Source organism: Mobula hypostoma, chromosome 17 (assembly GCF_963921235.1).
Source record: "Mobula hypostoma chromosome 17, sMobHyp1.1, whole genome shotgun sequence".
NCBI lineage: Eukaryota > Metazoa > Chordata > Chondrichthyes > Myliobatiformes > Myliobatidae > Mobula > Mobula hypostoma.
Window position 1 is genome coordinate 11,278,424 of NC_086113.1, and position 19,862 is coordinate 11,298,285.

The 19,862-nt window shown below is 38.1% G+C and overlaps 1 protein-coding gene and 1 long non-coding RNA gene across 3 annotated transcripts in view; one reads left to right on the top strand and one right to left on the bottom strand.

Moving 5' to 3' along the window:
• Window positions 1–19,862, top strand: part of skap2 (src kinase associated phosphoprotein 2) — a 280,543-nt gene that overhangs the window by 256,845 nt on the left and 3,836 nt on the right. The gene's annotated exons all lie outside the window — the stretch shown is intronic.
• Window positions 1–19,862, bottom strand: part of LOC134357842 (uncharacterized) — a 113,332-nt gene that overhangs the window by 28,315 nt on the left and 65,155 nt on the right. For both annotated transcript variants that reach the window (XR_010020738.1, XR_010020737.1), the window contains exon 2: window positions 15,184–15,311. This is a non-coding gene — a long non-coding RNA (uncharacterized LOC134357842). The remainder of the gene's footprint in view (window positions 1–15,183; window positions 15,312–19,862) is intronic.

Below are 19,862 nucleotides of genomic sequence, written 5' to 3' on the forward strand. Positions count from 1 at the left end.
GGTCAATGGAAGACACCAGTCAGTCGGTTGCTGGTTTAAACTTACAGTAGCCCAAAAGGGGTGAGTTTAGATCGATCCTGTGTATTGATAAATGACTCTCACAAGTTTTCTGCAACTAGAACAAGTTTGCAGGACGAGAACAGAGAGAAGAGGCAGAAAGACAGAGAGAACGCAAACAACAGGAATTCTGCAGATGCTGGAAATTCAAGCAACACACATAAAAGTTGCTGGTGAACGCAGCAGGCCAGGCAGCATCTCTAAGAAGAGGTGCAGTCGACGTTTCAGGCCGAGACCCTTCGTCAGGAGTCCTTGAAAGACGGAGAGAGTTCAAGAGGGAGAAATTTATGTACTTCATTTGTGGGTGTACCTCAGAAAGGGTAACTGAAGTTATTAACAACTTGAAAGAGTTGGTGTTGATTGAAGACTTTAAGAAGTGTGTTCCAGATGATGTAAGGGCATACCTAGATTAAAAGGATGCCGCTACCTTGCGGGAGTCTGCTAGATTAGCGGACGAGGTTGTTTTAACCCACAAGATTGAGTTTACTCCAGATGAGAGTTTCCCAGACAGTATCTGGGAGGATCAGGGTAACCTGGAATTTGAAACTGGGACTCGTAATGAAGGCCTAGAAAAGGCAGCTGTCCCGTTTGCCTGTGTTCAGGTTGTTGAAGCACCTATGAATTCACAGGGTACTGAACCTTGTGTTGAAACTCAGTTAAGGTCTGAGATGTCTGACTTGGTTGAACAGGAATGCAGTCCTTTTGTGTCAGATGGACTTGGTTCAGTGAATAAAGGGTTAACCTTGGTACCAGTGGAAATTGAGGATTCTCAGTTACTTGTGTTAGTTGGTGATGAGATGAAAATTGGTGAGGCAAATGTTATTGAAGATATTGAGAAGGGTGTTGTTTCTGAACCTTTGAATAAGGTAAATTTAAAGTCTGGATTGGTTTCAAGACCTTTGACCTTGCTGAGAGAAACAGACCCTGCACAGGTTATGGCTCTTATGGCTGTTTCTCTCTAGCAGACTCCCGCAAGGCAGCGGCATCCTTTTCATCTAGGTATGCCCTTACATCATCTGGAATACACTTCTTAAAGTCTTCAATCAACACCAATTCTTTCAAGTTGTTAATAACCTCAGTTACCCCTTCCGAGGTACACCCACGATTGAAGTACATAAATTTCTTCCTCTTGAACTCTCTCTGTCTTTCTGCCTCTTCTCTCTGTTCTCTTCCTGCAAACTTGTTCTAGTTGCAGAAAACTTTTGCGAGTCATTTATCAATACTCACGATCGATCTAAGCTCACCTGTTTTGGGCTACTGAAAGTTTAAACCAGCGACTGACTGACTGGTGTCTTCCATTGACCGAATCCATCTTGACTCTAACTATGTGTGTCTGCGTGTTCTTGTGTATTCAAAACAAGCTGCAGAGAAGCCATAACATCGATTGTCCATCAAATAACTCCATCTCGCTCTCGCTCTCTCTCTCTCCTCAAACAGTGTCCAAAAGTCAGTCTCATTCTCTGGCCGTTTTAAAGTGACAGTCCATGGATAATATGAACCCTAGGGGTACATAGCATGTATTTCATCATCTTTTGCCTTTACACACAGTGACCATTTTATTAGGTACACCTGTACACCTCAATATGCAAATATCTAATCAGCCAATCATGTGGCAGCATCTCAATGCATAAAAGCATGCAGACATGGTCAAGAGACCATGTAGTTGTTGTTCAGACCAAATATTAGAATGGGGAAGAAATGTGATTTAAATGACTTTGACTGTGGAATGATTGTTGGTGCCAGATGGGGTGGTTTGAGTGTCTCAGAAACTGCTGATCTTCTGAGATTTCCATGCACAGCAGTCTCTACAGTTTACAGAGAATGGTGCAAAAAATGGAAAAAAAATCTAGTGAGTGCATTTCTATGGGTGTAAACACCTTGTTAACAAGAGATGTCAGAGGAGAATGGCCAGACTGGTTTAAGCTGACAGGAAGGTGACCAACTGAAATAATCACATGTTATAGCAGTGGTGTGCAGAAAAGCATTTCTATACGGACAACACGTCGAACTTTCCCATTGTTCCCACAATCCTGATTGAGAAGTTACAGAACCTGGGCCTCTGTACCTCCCTCTGCAATTGGAACTTCGACTTCCTAACCAGAAGACCACAATCTGTGCGGATTGATGATAACATATCTTCCTCGCTGACAATCAGTACTGGCACACCTCAGGGGTGTGTGCTTAGCCCACTGCTCTACTCTCTGTATTACAGATGACTGTGTGGCTGGGCATAACTCAAATACCATCTATAAATTTGCTGATGATACAGCCATTGTTGGTAGGATCTCAGGCGGTGACGAGAGGGCATACAGGAGTGAGATATGCCAACTGGTGGAATGGTGCCGCAGCAACAACCTGGCACTCAATGTCAGTAAGACGAAAGAGCTGATTGTGAATTTCAGGAAGGGTAAGATGGAGGAACACATACCAATCCTCATAGAGGGAGCAGAAGTGGAGAGAGTGAGCAGCTTCAAGTTCCTGGGTGTCAAGATCTTTGAGGATCTAAACTGGTCCCAACATATTGATGTAGTTGCAAAGGAGGCAAGACAGCGGCTATACTTCATTTGGAGTTTGAAGAGTTTTGGCACGTCAACAAATACGCTCAAAAACTTAAACAACAGGAATTCTGCAGATGCTGGAAATTCAAGCAACACACATAAAAGTTGCTGGTGAACGCAGCAGGCCAGGCAGCATCTCTAGGAAGAGGTGCAGTCGACGTTTCAGGCCGAGACCCTTCGTCAGGACTCAAAAACTTCTATGGTTGTACTGTGGAGAGCATTCTGACAGGCTGCATCACTGTCTGGTATGGGGGTGGGGGACTACTGCACAGGACCGAATAAAGCTGCAGAGGGGTGTAAATCTAGTCAGCTCCATCTTGGGCACTAGCCTACAAAGTACCCAGGACATCTTCAGGGAGCGGTGTCTCAGAAAGGCAGCGTGCATTATTAAGGACCTCCAGCACCCAGGGCATGCCCTTTTCTCACTGTTACCATCAGATAGGAGGTACAGAAGCCTGAAGGCACACACTCAGCGATTCAGGAACAGCTTCTTCCCCTCTGCCACCCGATTCCTAAATGGACATTGAATCCTTGGACACTACCTCACCTCTTTAATATACAGTATTTCTGTTTTCTGCACTTTTTAAAAAATTTATTCAATATACATATGCTGTAATTGATTTACTTATTTGTTATTATTATTTTTATTTTATTTTTTCTCTCTCTTCTAGATTATGTATTCCATTGAACTGCTGCTGCTAAGTTAACAAATTTCAGGTAACATGCTGGTGATAATAAACTTGATTCTGATTTGAAATGGAAGAACTACAGCAGCAGTAAACCACAGCAGCTTCCACTCCTGTCCCTAGTAGAGTTGCCACTGAGTATACATTTGAGAGAGATGCTTGTCTTCGTTGAATAGCCAAAGGCGTGCGCAAGCTTTGAGATGTGGTTGTGAAGCATGGATTAGTGGAGTATATGATAGGATGTATTGAGTACGGGGTAGAATGTGATCAATAGAGATTTGCAGGTAGGTGAGCAATTGGATAATAGTGGTGTAGTTGGTGGCATGACTTGCTATGCCATAAGATATTCAAAGACCTCGCAAGTGTGGTTAAGATACCTCCAAGACTTCACACCACCAACTAAACCACCATCTTAACACAATAATGAACAGGACAGGTGCAATGGCAACATGTTGGTTAGCATGGCACTGTTAACCCTCAGTGCATCAGAGTTCATTTCCGACGCCATCTGTAAGGTGTTTGTACATACTCCCCAGTACCGCGTGGGTTTCCTCCAGTTGCTCCGGTTTCCTCCCAGAGTCCAAGGGCGTACGGAGTTAGTAAGTCAGTTGGCCATTATAAATTGTCCTGTGATTAGACTAGGGTTGAAAAGGTGGGTTGCTGGGCAGCGCTGTTATGGGCTAAAAGGGCATGTTCCACACCATATCTCTAAATCAAGCAATCAATCAATCAATCAAGTAAGTAAATAAAACACAATCCAATTACTCATACACCAGCAATCTCTATCAAGCATGTTATCCCAAACAAATACTCAGCATCCCCTACTACATTTGCCAATGTTCTGTAGTTTGATGACTTTTCCTCTACTCTCTGATTTATCTCTTCCACCAAGTCTTCCAGTGCCAGTGCTCTATTTGAATAATCTAAATAAGTGCTCTAAATTGTTTTCAGCTATGGATTGTAGTAAGTTGCTAAAATTCTAGGATTACTCCTGTGACTAATTTCACCATTAAAGATGCATACTTTGAATTTGGGTCCCAAGCATGAGGTACCAAGGTAATCAACAACACTTGTTAGCACTGATTGGTTGCTAGAATCATGATAATGGCCAGGAAATGTTAAATTTGTGTGCTGTTGCCACTGGTTTGAATGGCCAGAAGAAAGTGTGCATTGTGGATCAAATGTTATTTGCTATAGTCAGTCCACTTCAGCTCCTACTGTATGATTTATTTTTCCTGTGGGAAGTATTTTAAAGTTTGTATTTTCCACATCATAGTGCACTCCTCTGAATTTTTCTGAAGGGGCCTCCCAAAATATCAAAAATGTAGCCTTTTATTCATTTTAGTGCTAAAATATCTTACTTGGTTGTTAGATGAAATGTATAATTTTTTAAAAATATTATTAGTTTTAAGGTTCCTTTCTTGAACTTTTTAGAACTGCTTGCAATTAACAAGATCTAATCATTGAACATAAACTATTCTGTTAATTTTATAATTTTCCAGTCTGAACAGAACTTTCCTATTTAATCATAATTTGATAATGGTTTATCAATTTTTTTAATCACCCAATATATATTTTAGTACACCATCTTTGTTAAACTATGCCCTTCATGTATTGCTATGGTTTGATATTGACCAGGATCTTTTGTTAATAATGTAGGTTTAGCAAAAAACTAGTTAGTTACAATATTGTCATTAAATTTAGAAATAACTGTTCTTTTATGCCTCCTTAGTTTCTATTTAATGCAGTTATCAAAGAACTTCTTTCCACTAAAAGCTTCTGATTAATGTATTCATTGCTTTTAGGTTTCTGCGCATTTTTGCATTTTAACCTTTGATCCTTTCTGTCAATAAATCTAGTTGCGGTTAACTCTGTAAAAACCAAAGAACCATTTTTATACCATGTCCAGCAATATATTTCTTAAAAGCACCAGTTAATTTAGCATAATATCAGCAGTAAGCAGGTGTTGTAGACCTTTTAAGAAGATTGGTATTATAATCTGCAATTTTATAAAGTAGACAAGGTAATTATCAGATCATCTTTATTGAAAACTATATTTGAATATTGTAAGATAGTGTGCTCTTGTATACGTAAAGCCTCAAGCTTTCTATGAAAATAAATTATATTAAAAGCACTGAATCATCTAGTTTTAATGTACTTCAAAATTCAAAGGTTTCCACCTTAAGAGGTGCTGATGAACTGAATATTTTATTTGAGAAACTGCCTTGCAAGCTGATTGATCTCTCCCAGTGCAATTAATATGCTTATTCTGGCAATCCATACAGAATGCTGGAGGAACTCACCAGGTCAGTCAACGGCTATGGAAAGGAACAAACAGTCAACATTTCAGGCTGAAACCCTTCATCCAGGGTCTTAGTCCAAAATGTCGACTGTTTATGCCTTTCCATAGTTGCTGCCTGACCTGTTAAGTTCCTCCAGCATTTTTACAAGTTACTCTGGATTTCCAGCATCTGCAGAATCCAGTAATACTCTGCTTTGTGTACCTCACCATGATATCAGCTATCCAGAAACAACCTGAGTATTACATTTTGCTGAAGTATAATATTTTATATGAAATAAATAGTAGGGTGAAAAGAACTACACTAATCTACACACAAAAGCACGAAAATATTCAAATGAGTTGACGTTAAATAGGGATAGTGACCATAGCGTGCTTTGAAAACTTCACATTGACTTAATTGATTTTTAGTATGTTTCTGTGCAAACAGGTGAAATGTAAGATTAAGAATTGCAACTTTTTATTTAGCTTGCTTTTGCTAGGTAATTATAATTTTAGCTATGTCAAAAATGGTTCAAAGATCTACTCAAAAATAACTTGCATTTTTTTTTCCAATTTAAATTTACTTCTTAGCAGTGCTAAAAGGCTCACTAAGCCCCAACTCTGGCTTTATAGAAGTTGATCATTACCATACAACCAGAAGCAAGCAATTTGCATGCTTTGAAATAAATAAATCATGTAGTTATTGCTATTTATTTACATTTACATTTGCACAATTTGTTGTCTTCTGCACTCTGGTTGATCTTTCATTGATCCTGTTATAGTTACTGTTCTATAGATTTGATGAGCATGCCCACAGGAAAATGAAGCTCAGGGATGTATATGGTGGGTTATAAGCACCACAAGGGGGCTTCTGATGGAGGATTATTTCTTCCTTCAGACTGACCGTTAACCCAAAAGCCCTTGCAGCCTTGGTGAACTGATTGACTGCAGTATGTAGCTGCATGTACTAATTCACATGAAGTTGCATGCATTCATCACCTTTGTGCATGTGATCAACAATGGTTGCTAAGCAATACCTGACATTAAAAATTGTCACCCTTCATGGTCTCCTCTTTAATTTCCATCAATAACATAACCATACAAGTTACCTGTATGCCTCCAATTCCGGATGCCAGTTTCCTCAAATTTAATCACTGCCACTATCAGTTCTGCTTTCATCTACTAACATCTTTAAGCTCTAGAATACCCTCACTATATCTTTAATTACCTCACCATCTTTTTTGTAGATGCCCCTTGGAGATTACAACTCTCAGCCACCTGCCCTAATATCTCTTTAAGCAGGTGTATATAAAATTTGTGTTTGATAGTTGTGCAGAAACCACCTTAGTATATTTTTGCAAAATCACTGTTCTTTTTAAAACTTTCGGTGCTCCCCTGAACACTTGGCAGTGATCATGGCATTTGATTAATATGGTTTTTCACATGTTATGAAATTTCACTTTAATTGTTTATTGCTGATTGACACAACAATAGATAATTGATGAGGGGAGGGTTGAGGATATTTCTACAAGGAATTTAAAAATATCTCTCGTGGCAGGCAGATCCAGAAGAGAAAGGTACATGGGAGCCAGAGATTTAAGGCCAAAGAATTAGGCCATTTGGCCCATTGAGTCTGCTCTGTCATTTCATCATGGCTGATCAATTTTCCTACTTTGCCCCCATATCCCTTCATGCCGTGACTAATTAAGAATCTATCAACCTCTGCCTTAAATATACCAAATGACTTGGTCTCCACAGCTGCTGGTGGCAATTTGGTAGATAGGAATTAAAATCGGCTTGTCCACAGAAGACGGAAGCTGGGAGTGGAGGGATGTTATTCTGACCGGAGGGTCATGACCAGTGATGCTCCACAGAATTCAGTGGTGAGACCTTTGTTGTTAGTGAAACAATCTAAATGAATTGGATTGAAACATGGGTAGGCTTACCTTGAAGTCTGCAGATGACATGAAAATTGGCAGGCATAATGAAGAAGGATACTTAATTCTCAGCCCATCACCCCTACTGGGACATAGACTGCTGACAGTAGCTTACCAGAGTCCACTGGCTTGGGGTTGTCCCCAAGTGTAGCCCTTATTTGAAGATCCTTCCTCTCCCAGGGATGAGATCTTTGGAACTTCAATTGGCATTTCTGTAGCCTAGGATATTCATGAATTGGGGTTTCTAGCCCTATTCCAACCCTCCTGCTCTCGCAGCCGGACTTGGGACCCTCTATGGTGGAGTTGTCAAAGGATACAGTATGGTCTAAATAAGTTTGAAATAAGGAAAGAGATGACATATGGAGCTTAAATCGGATAAATGAGGTGTTGCACTTAGGGAAGTCAAGTATAAGAGGAAAATACACAGTAAATGGCAGGACCCCTTTATGGGCATTGATACACAGAGGGATGTTTGGGCCCAATTTCATAGTTCCAATACAAGTGACAATACAAATATATTGGACAAACTTGGATTTTCTCTGGAAAAGTCTAAGTGGCTGTTGACAGAAGTATATACAGTAAGATGTATAGATTGGATAAGTAGACAGTATCTTTCTCCCAGGGTGCAAATGTCAATACTTTAAGGTGAAAGGACGGAATGTTTAAAGGAGGTTTTCTTTTTAACATGGAGAGTAATAGGAGCCTGTGGGCACGTGGCCAAGTGGTTAAGGCATTGGTCGTGAGTTCGAGCCCCAGCCGAGGGAATGTGTTGTGTCCTTGAGCAAGGCACTTAATCACACATTGCTCTGCGACAACACTGGTGCCAAGCTGTATGGGCAACATTGGTATCGTGGAGAGGGGAGACTTGCAGCATGGGCAACTGCTGGTCTTCCATACAACCTTGCCCAGGCCTGCGCCGTGGAGAGTGAAGACTTTCCAGGCACAGATCCATGGTCTCGCAAGGCTAACAGATGCCTTTACTTAATAGCAGCCTGGAATGCATTGTGGAAGAAGATACAATAACAACATTTAAGAGGTGTTTAGTCAAGCACAGGAACAGGCAGGAATGAGTGAATGTAGATAAGGTGCAGATGGATTATTTCAAATTGGCATCATGGTTGGCACAGACACTGTGGGCTGATGAATTCATTCATAGGATGTGTTGTTCTACATTCTATCAGCATGAAAGGCATATAGAAGGATGTAATGTTGGGGCTTCATAAAGCACTAGTGGGGCCTCACTTGGAGTATTGTGAGCAGTTTTAGGCCTTTTATCTAAGAAAGGATGTGCTGACTTTGGAGAGGGTTCAAAGGAGGTTCACAGAAATGATTCCAGGATTGAAAGGTTTATCCTATGAGGAATGTTTGATGGCTCTGGGCCTATATTCACTGGAATTAGAAGAATGAGAGCGGGAATCTCATTGAAGCCTATCAAGTGTAGAAAGGCCCCGACAGAGTAGATGTAGAGAGGTTGTTTCCTGTGTTGGGGGCCTCTAAAACCAGAGAACACAGCCTCAGAATAGAAGGACGTCCATTTAGAATGGAGATGAGGAATTTCTTTAGCCAGAGGCTGGTGAATCTGTAGAATTTGTTGCCACAGGCTGTGCAGGCCAAGTCAGTGGGTATATTTAAGGCAAAAGTTAAAGATTCTTGATTGGTCAGGGCATGAAGGGATACAGGGAGGAGGTAGGAGATTGAGGCTGAAAGGGAAATGAATCAGCCATGATGAAATGGTGGAACAGATTTGATGGGCCAAAAGGCCTAATTCTGCTCCTATATTTTATGGTCTTACGGTCTATATAAGTTAGATAGTAAAAAAAAACAAGAGGGGATAGTTTTAAAATGAAAGTTTGGAGTTTTAAAAGTGATTTTGGGGTTAATTTTTCTTTACATAGTGGTTGATATTTGGAATGTGCTATCAAAAGAGATGGTAGAATCAAATACAACTACTATGCTTAAGTGGCATTTGGTAGACATTTAAATAGAGAAGGCATACAGTGGTAGTAGAGATATATGGGATTAGTGTAGATTGGCCAAAAGGGTGGTAAAGAAGTAGTACACTGAACAGCCCATTTCTGTGCTATGCAAGTCTGACTCTAAGCAGATCTTGCATTTTCTTGAGAACCTGGCATCACACTGGTGATAACGTATGTGGCATTATTCCAGAAAGTTGTCAAGCAACTGGCCTGTGCAGTTTGTTACAGTAGGTCATAATTTCACAATACTTCTCTCCCACTCTGTCATTATAATTAATTACAATAGTTTTGCCCAATCAAAGTCAACGGCTAATGTGAGTTTGCTGAAGTATCACTACATGGTTGCTGCAGGCACTTTGACCAATAATGTTGATTTTCCTTCTGTCAGCCAAGTGCCATTTGGTCACTCTTTCATTTGGAATATATATTGAAAAAGGCTTCTTTCTTTTGCACTTAGATAATTAGAAAACAAGTAAGTAAAGCTAAGTAAATTGAGTTTGGGAAGAATCTAACAGGAATAGCTGACAGCTGTCTTATATCCTCACAATTTCCATTCTTAGTCTGTCTGCTGCCAGGTTTTCATTGTGCAAGGTTAGTCTAACTGTGCAAATCATTTGGACAAATTTACCCTTAAAGTTGAAAAGTGAAAACCTGTTAATTCTGACCTTTTTCTACATTACAACTATTAAAGTGAAGCTTAATTGGCCATTCTATGTTTCATTGTAAAGTCTTAAATATTAGAATGCAAAATTTTAAACATAACATAAAGGTGATTGAAAACTGGACAAGCTACCAAAAAATCACTATGCAGATGAAATAAGAAGATTACCTTAAAAAGATTTTTTAACATATGACAATGGGATCCATGAATTAATTTTCTTCATTCTTACAAAATAGTTTAAAAAATGTTTTTGTGTATTCTCATTGCTACCAACAAATTAAATATTTGCATAAGTAGATGGTCTGCTTCTGAGCATGAATGTCTTCTTCAAGCTGATTGGATCACCACCAGCTTCTGGGCATGAATGTCTTCTCCAAGCTGATTGGATCATGACTGTCAATGACTGAGTATGATAATGAGTTTCCCTAGATGGGAAACTTAAGTTAGCCACTGATTTTGATTGGGCAAAACTTGTAATATTGTAATTAATGATGACAGTGGGAATGAAGTCTTGTGAAATTATGCCTCGGTATACGAAATTACATGGATCAGTCACTGGGCAACTTCCTGGAATAATACCACATACCAACCATCAGTGTAAGGCAAGTTCTCAGCAAAGCCCAAGTGGTTGTTGGAGTTAGTAAGTTGTGAGTGTGCTACCTTAGCACTGGAAGTGTGGAGACAGTAGCAGGCTATCCCCATAACAATACTCGGGCTGTGTTGGTCATTGACACAGAATGACCTATTCCACTGTGTGTTTGGGTGTTTTGATGTACAAGTGAAATATAAAGCTAATCTTTACCTTTATCTAAACAATGTGCACAGAGTCAGTGTTGTATAGTTGAATTCTGGTCTAATGGCAGTTGTCAGCTAAAAAACATCATTATCAGACCATGGCTTCTTGATTCATTATTGGATATGAATCTCCTAAAATGTCATCTATGTTCTGAGTTTTGGCTTCCCTGTTGTACATTTTTGGACCAAGACTGACTAGATATATACAAAACAAATCAGGGTGCCTGCTGGGTTTGTACCTCATCAACCACTGATTCCCTCCACTCCTGTTGTATCATCTACAAAAATATGCATGGTTAATACATGAACCATTAATGTTCACCCAAATGGTGAAGATAGAGATATTTCATTTGGTATCTGTAGGCTAAGGAAGGGAAATCACCAGTTCCTGATCACTATCTGTCCACGCAACACACATAAAAGTTGCTGGTGAATGCAGCAGGCCAGGCAGCATCTCTAGGAAGAGGTACAGTCGACGTTTTGGGCCGAGACCCTTCATCAGGACTAACTGAAAGAAGAGCTAGTACAGCTCTTGGCTCCATCCCTCCCCCTCCTGTCTTCTCCTATCATTTCGGATCTCCCCCTCCCCCTCCCACTTTCAAATCTCTAGCTCCTCTTTCAGTTAGTCCTGACGAAGGGTCTCGGCCCGAAACGTCGACTGTCCCTCTTCCTAGAGATGCTGCCTGGCCTGCTGCGTTCACCAGCAACTGCAGATTTCCTCGTGTTTGCGTTTTACTATCTGTCCACAGTAGCAAAGCGGTACAGCTTGGGTTGTCAGAGTTTGGAGTTCAGTTCTGATTTCTTCTGTAAGGAGGCTATCCATCTTCCCCATGGAATGCTTGGGTTTTCTCCAGGTACTCTGTGTTTTCTCCCACAGTCCAGGTTAGTAGGTTAATTGGTCACTATAAATTGTCCCATGTTTAGACTAATGTTTATCACGGATTTCCGGGCGGCGTGGACTGGAAGAGCTGGAAGGACCTATTGCATGCCCTGGCTCTCTAAATAAATAAACAACCCTCTGATGGGAGATATTTAAAGTGATTGAGGTAAAGATGTAACTTGTTGATGAAGACAGTCTTGCCTAGAAATTCCACTGAACTCAGGTAGCCAGTCTGATGTGGATCCACCAGTCATTGCCTTCCAAAGTGCAAATTTCGTAACGTATTGGTTCAAGTGAGGTCGTGTCCAAGTGGGACTTGTGGCCAGGCTGGTTGAACAGTGAGTAGGGGAGTCTCTGAAGGGGATCCGCAAGAAGGATGTGGTCAGCCAGAGAGATCTGTAAGAAAGGATTGAAGTTAGGATCAGGGTACCAGAGAGGTCAGTGGGTAAGGCATGGGGCCCAGAATCCAGTGAGAGGCCTGTATAGAAACTTGGTCAAGGCCTCAGGATTGCAAGTTCTGGGGAACTGGAAGGTCAGTGTATTTAGGAAAAGTCTGGTATTGCTGTGAAATTTGGAGCCTGGGCTGAGTGTGACAACTGTAGTGACTGAGCCCTGGACTTGGTAGATCAGATGGAGGGACTGGAAGTAACACCGATGTATAGGACCTTCCTCCCAAATCTCCTAATTCAGAGATAAAGCATTGAGCATCATTGGTTGTTCCAGAAACTACCAGTGATGGTCATTCTTGGACAAATCAGTCTAATTTCTCCCTGCATTCCTCCAAAAGAAGTCTTTCTTGGGACATTATATCACTGGTCTGCAACAGAGGTAATAATCACATCAGGCCTGCAAAGATGCATCGATTCAGTTGTATTGCTAGAATTATCTAATTTGTAATTTTTACATTTCATCCCTGGGACAGTCAATCTTTAAACGTGGTGCTAAGAACATTTGGAATTCTTTAGCCTATATTGTATTGGAATCTCAGCCATCAAGAATATTCACAGCAGAAATCAAAAGGAGGGAATGAAGGAATGTAAGGATATTGTCAGGATAATGATATTGAGGTAGCTCTATTACAACCTTGACTATCGGCAGATCTGGTTCAAAGGACAAATGGTTTACTTCTAGTTCTTTTTCTCTAAGAATTGGAATTATTGCCACAGGTACCAAGGTACAGTGCAAAGCTTGTCTTGCATTCTGTTTATACAGATCAGATCATTACAATGTGCATTGAGGTAGAACAAGGCAAAACAATAACAATGCAGAATAAAGAGTAACAAACATCATTAGGTGTATGAAGTGCAAGAAGAGGTTATGCACTGGAATTGTCTTCTCTTTTCTCAGGGATACAGTCGAACTGTGGCCTGACATTAATTGATTTAGCACTGAATTCTAACTCAAACTAAAATGAGATCATTATTATACTGCCCACAAACTGACACCTTAATAGGAAGCAAACCTATTTGGGGAAATAAAACAAGTTACTAGCAATTTGCGAGTTCTAATTTCCTTATTTTTTTCAGTAAGTTTATTCTAATATAGTAACCATATCAGGAATTAAAAGATACATCCATAGGGAATATTGAAGTAGGCTTTGCTGGATAAAAACCGTGGTGAAAATTATTCTTATACCAACTATTTGAAATTCTGAAGACCTTTTCAATTATCATAGTTAAGTAATTCACAGATTCATTTTTAATTCCATCTTTCTCCGAGGCACATTTCATATCAAAATTATGAATTCTAGCAAAAGTGCACAAGTGCCACAATTTTCATAACAATAATGAAGAAATCCATTTCTTCAGATGCAAGGATTGTTTCTTTAATAAACAAATATAGGGCAATCCAGTTAAAATTTAAATAAAAAGAATAAATAATGAAGTGGTAAAATTGTTAATCTGTTAGGAAAGTTAAACAGCTGATACATAGATCTAAGTAACTTTTCAGAAAATTTCTGATCATCAGTTACGTTGCACATGCACATTAGCATGAGTGAAGTACAAAATTTGTACCTTATTTGAAATAACTTACTTTGGATGTAAATAATTTAGTGATCAAGTAATAAAATATAATTAAAATATCAATTCAGTGAAATATTTGTTTAAAGAACCAATTGGGACCGATTTTATTTGTATTAATGCACTGGATGGCATCACTGAACTATACCATTACATCTTGTGTGTATTTTTCTGCACTGCTATATTTGTTCCGTTAAATCTGTTTACTTTTCTGACATCTGGAGCATGTGTAAGTCTAGTATTCTTAATCAACTTTGGCAGAAACAGCTAATTTATTATGTTAATAAGGAAAACATTAGGAGTGCCTTTATGAGTGAGATTTGATTTTTGAAGAGATATTGTTTTAGTGTTCAAAATAGCAAATATTTAAATGTAACAGCTATGAAAATAGAGTTTGAGATAGCTTGGAGATTCTATATTGCTGTTACATCATCGCTATGATTTTTTTTACAGTGGACCATAGATACAAGTTTAACTCAGTTCTAATAGATACGTAATCATACTATTAAATATTTTTATGAATCTCTGCAGTAACATTGAATTTAAAATAGTTATTCCAAGTGGTTAAAAATTTCATGGCATAAAAAAGCAATATTAAAACTATGGATGTAAACTTTTTTTCTTCCTGACAACTCCTAAAAATGTGTGAACCTAAAAGAGAAATTGAGAGACAGTGTGCTTGTAATGTAGTTTGTCAACTATTGTAAAAACTGCAGTAAGCAGTCCTTCAGTTTAAAACTGAATCCCATATTGTGGGACTGAACATGACATTCAGCTGATACTAGGTGACTCTATTTTTTAAGCTTAACAACTACTTCCCTTCAAAGAAACCAGCCCTTCAATAGTCTGATGAAAAGCCTTAGGAGACTTAATGCACATCTAGCAATGTGTCATCCAAAACAAGTCACCTTGTTTAACACCATATCACTTGAATTTCTTGTTGAGTAGAACACAAAATCAGAACAGGAATATTTTGCAAAAACTGTTGGCAATTCTAACTTCCCTCAGCACTTTAATTATTAAAGTGATATTATTTTTATTTTCTAATTTTTTCAATTCTTCTTCTCTCTCAACCACACCCCCTTAAAAACCCTTCGACCTTCATGTCAGAAATGACACACTTGTAACTGCACTCATATACTTGATTAGGTTACTGGTTGTGAAAAATAGCATTGTACCTATGGGCTGTCACCTATAACAGTAATACCCAAGAGATCTTAATTTATATAGTGTCACTTTAGATTACCTGTTCTCCGTGTCAGCATCAGCTTTACAAGTTTAAAGTGTCATCTCTTTAGAATATTATTTGTCAACAAGATTTATACACTTACTTACTGTCCAATACGCCGCTGGCATTTAGGGCAGCGATGAAGGTCCTCCGTCTCTAGCAGTGTTCCAGGTTTCCTTCATCATGTCAGTAGCTTCCTCGCAGTTTTCACTACTGTCAACCATGCAAGTCCTGGGTGGAGACGAAGGAACATCATCACACTCAGATGTAGGAGGATTCTTCATTGCTGTTTCTGTAACAAATTTGTTTTACCAGTCAGGGTTGTTAGCCCTGAGCTGAATCCCTGAACCTAGAGGACTGGTGGACCACTCTTAATCTCTCCTCCACACTTTGACCTGTTTGACATAGGTGACCTTACCAAGAGCCAAAGCTTAAGACCCTGACTCCAGCCAGCATACCTGTCTGAGTTACTGAGTCATGCAAGCCTCCAAACCACAAGGTTGTGGTCCTGTTGGAGGATTTATACACTCACTGGCCACTTTATTAGATAATGGGAGTGGAACCCAGTGTGCTGTTCATCCACTTCAAGGTGTGGTGTGTTGTATGTTCAGAGATGCTCTACTGCACACCACTGTTATAATGCATGGTGGTTATTTGAGTGACTGTCACCTTCCTGTCAGCTTGAATCACTCTGATCTCTCTCAACAACAAAAAAAAAATCAAGCATAGAACTATTACTCACTGAATGTTTTGTTTTTTTGGGGGTTTTTTTGCACCATTCTCTGCAAGTTTTAGAAAATCCCATGAGACTAGCAGTTTCTGAGATACTCAAACCACCCTGTCTGGCACCAACAATCATTCCACAGTCAAAGACACTTAGATAACATTTCTTCCCCATTATGATGTTTGGTCTAAACAACAACTGAACCTCTTGACCAAGTATGCATGCTTTTATGCATTGAGTTGCTGCCACATGATTGGCTGATTAAGTATTTGCATTAACAAGCCCATGTACAATTGTGCCGAATAAAGTGGTCAGTGAGTGTGGATTATCGTTTCTGCAAGATGAAAGATTCAACAGTTTTGTTAAGATGGTATGCATTCATTTTTTTATTGTTTTTGGAAATCACTTCAGCAATGCTAACAAGACTAGTGGAATACTAACAACAGACATGAAAGTTGCTGGTGAACGCAGCAGGCCAGGCAGCATCTCTAGGAAGAGGTACAGTCGACGTTTCAGGCTGAGACCCTTCGCCCTTCGAGGGTGATAGATGCAGATAGATGCAAACCTATATTTGGATTAATTGGATATTTATTAAGTCCTCCAGTGTGACTTGAACCCAGCATCCACTACTTGTTGTAAACCAGCTGCTCTGTGTGGCTGGTATGAGATACTGGGATACCACCACACAATAAATTCAAGAGATTCCTTTACCATAAACAATAGGTTCCATTTTGTATTTGAGGTCTCAGATCAGTTTCAGACCACCATTAAAACACAGACATAATGCTACTGACTGTGGGAGTAATTGGTATTCTCAGATGTCAGCATGCATAGTACATCATGTTTCACTAATGTTTGTCTAAAACATGATATCCTCTTTATTTCCAGTGAAATAAAGAACAAAATATGACGTTTAAGAATAAATTTAAACTAAGTATATTTTATTTTTCTCTTTGTATAAAAATTATGTTGTGGTTACTTGAATGTCAGTTTTAAATATATAGCATAATTAATAATAGACATATATTTGACACCAGTTCTTTTTATAAAGCTAGATACTATTCTGTAACAATCAGCCTTTTGTTGTGGTTATTTTATTTCCTAAGAATTCTTGTAGGAAATATTATGCTTTTCCCCCTTAAGCAATTAGTGCTTCTCTCTCAGAGCATTGGCACTGAAAGCTGCATTGTAGCCTGGATCTCTGAGATTTACTATTCTAATCTAAACAGATATGTGTGATAATTATCTCATATTTGCAAGATACAGACAATAAAACCTCTAGTCTGTGCTTGGATTACTTGATTTTACACAATCGGCATATATTTTTCTTGGTGTAAACTGACATTTTATCACTTACAGAGATTGAGAATATTTTTCTGGTTGTTAAAAAGGCAGTTTTTGTAATGTCCTAGATAGTTTCATTCTATATTCAGTTAGTTGTGCCTGTGTTTTCTATGGTAACTTCAAGGGATTTTTGCACTGAGGAATACCAGATGGCTGAGCTGCACATACCTGGGTTGCTGCATGCTGTGTGGAGATCAAACCCAGGCTGCACACTTATCCCAGAACATTGTGCAGAGACCAGTAAATATTCTTTTTTCGGTTAACATGAATCTTCACACCCTCCACTTCAAGTTTGAAAATAAACTAATAAGGAGCACAGATGAGAATATGTAGCGTTGTCTACAGACAATGGCAGTATGTCACTAATGCAGGTAATATTTTAGAATAATCTGCCTGATATTTGTTCTGCCAGTAGACGAGCTATGCTGTGCAGATATATCAAAATCTTGGGTGTTTGTTTTCAATCTGACAATTTTTTTACACTTTTTAAAAACTCGGGTTATAGAAATAAGCATATGATAAATATATTTTTTGAAAACTCATATGCTGATGACACACTTTCCAGCAAATAATACTATTTTTATTGAAATTCAGTAATTGAAACTAGTAGAATTGACCGTAACTTTGATCTGTAAAATAATTGATTTTCATCATACACAATGTATTAGATACGGTGAAGTAAACCTTTGTCAGGTTTATTAAAACCTCAATTATTATACAGCTATAAATATATAAACTATTTATGTTTAGAAATATTTCTAAGCATGATTTGGAAAATATAAACTGACAGTTTTGCAACAATGTTTTGACTAAGGTATAAAGGAGAAAGTTATAATATGTTAATAATTTTTTGTATGGTAATATTACAAAATCCAGAAAAATGAGATACTGAATTATGAATACATGAAAAGGATTCAGTATAAAGAAACATATTTATATACAGTAGTTGTACACTTATAAACCTTAAATTTCAATTTTATTTGGCCCACTATAGATTGATTTTATTCCCAGAGTTTTTCCCTCAAACAGAAAGTTGAATGGAATAATCTGCGAAGTTCCTTCTGCTTGTCTTTTATTGTGGTCAGAACACACTAATTAGCTTGAGCAAAACAGTTGGGAAAGAACCTTAAAAATTTACAGATGCTTTCAGTTTTGGTTTATTACATGTGCAAGTCTGTACTTTTATGTAAGTCTGTGGAATTTTGGATATCTTTAGTATTCATTAAAACAAATTTAGCCTCCGATGTTAAGGAAGAATAGGAAGTAAATTAAAACACTCCTATTTCAAAGTACATACGTGTCACCATTGGCAACCCTGAGATTTCATTTCTTGCAGGCAATTCCATATTACTGCGTTCACTGTTGGCAATAAATATGGATTTGCATTTCATTTCAGTTTAGCAATGACAACATCTTGAATAGTGCTCTTCATGGTTTTATCTCTTTAGAACTGCTCTCAAAATGCTTTACCTGTTACTTTAAAGTTTACTTTTATATTATACAATTTGTAATAAGCATTTCATATAACAATCCCCTATCACAAATAAAAATCTGTTGTGTTTTCTTTTGGTTAACATGTAGCCAGGTGATTTCTTTAAAAAAAACAGGATGATAACTATAAAGGCAATCTAATAAAATACATACACATATTCCTTTGTACAAAAATGCAATCTCTTAACATTTCTTTTGGCAAAATGTAATAGTAACTTAAAGTATATCACAGCAGAGGACTTTTAGATAACTGTGATGTGCTGAAATAATTTCTGCTCATAAGTGTTATCATCCTCTTAGGCCCAGAGGCCAGAGAATTTCAGCTATCGCATAAGATTTTTTTCCTTTATGCTTCATTAGGCTGTCTGCTATTAAACCTCGTTTATAATAATTTACTATTTTTTGAACTGGTAGTTTCAAAAAAAAGAACTTTAATCAGGAAATAAAACTTTTTGCCAACTTTGTGTCTGAAATCTGAGATTTGTTCTTCGTTAAAATTTCAACCATATTGTCATTGACAGAAATTGTTGTTAAGGTTATGCATAAAACAAAAACAGATGGTTTGAATTGTTAATCTAATTGGCTGTTTTCTAAGCAGAAATTAAATATAGTTCCCACTGGGAAGCAGAAATAGCATCATAGTTTCTCAACTCAATGTAAAGTTTTTCAGACCTTAAATAATATTGCTCTGAGTTATTCAAAAATATGGAGAGATCTCACCTATAAAAATATCATAATCCCTTCAGTTATTACCCTTCAACCATCAGGCTCCTGAATGAGTATAGACATCATCACTCACCATAACTCTAACTGACCACTGAAAACAACCTGGGAACTAATTTCCAAGGATTCTGCAACTTTCTCAGTATTTTATTTATTTATATATTTATCTGTGTATCTTTTCTATTATCATCATTATTATTATTATTACTACATTTTTGTACTTGCACAATTTGTCACTCTTTGGTTGTGTGTTGTTTTGCACGGATTCTATTGTACTTCATTGTTCTAATGTGAATGCCCACAAGAAACTGAATCTCGGGGTGGTATTTGGTGACAATATAGGTACTTTAATAATAACTTTACTTTGAACTTTAATCTTCTGCATTTCTGCCTTGGAAATTACTAAACTGCTAATGTTTTATCCTTCTTTAAATCTATCAAGAAAATGAGCAAAATAATTCAAAAGAATTCATCACAGCTGTTTAAAGTTGGCTTTATGT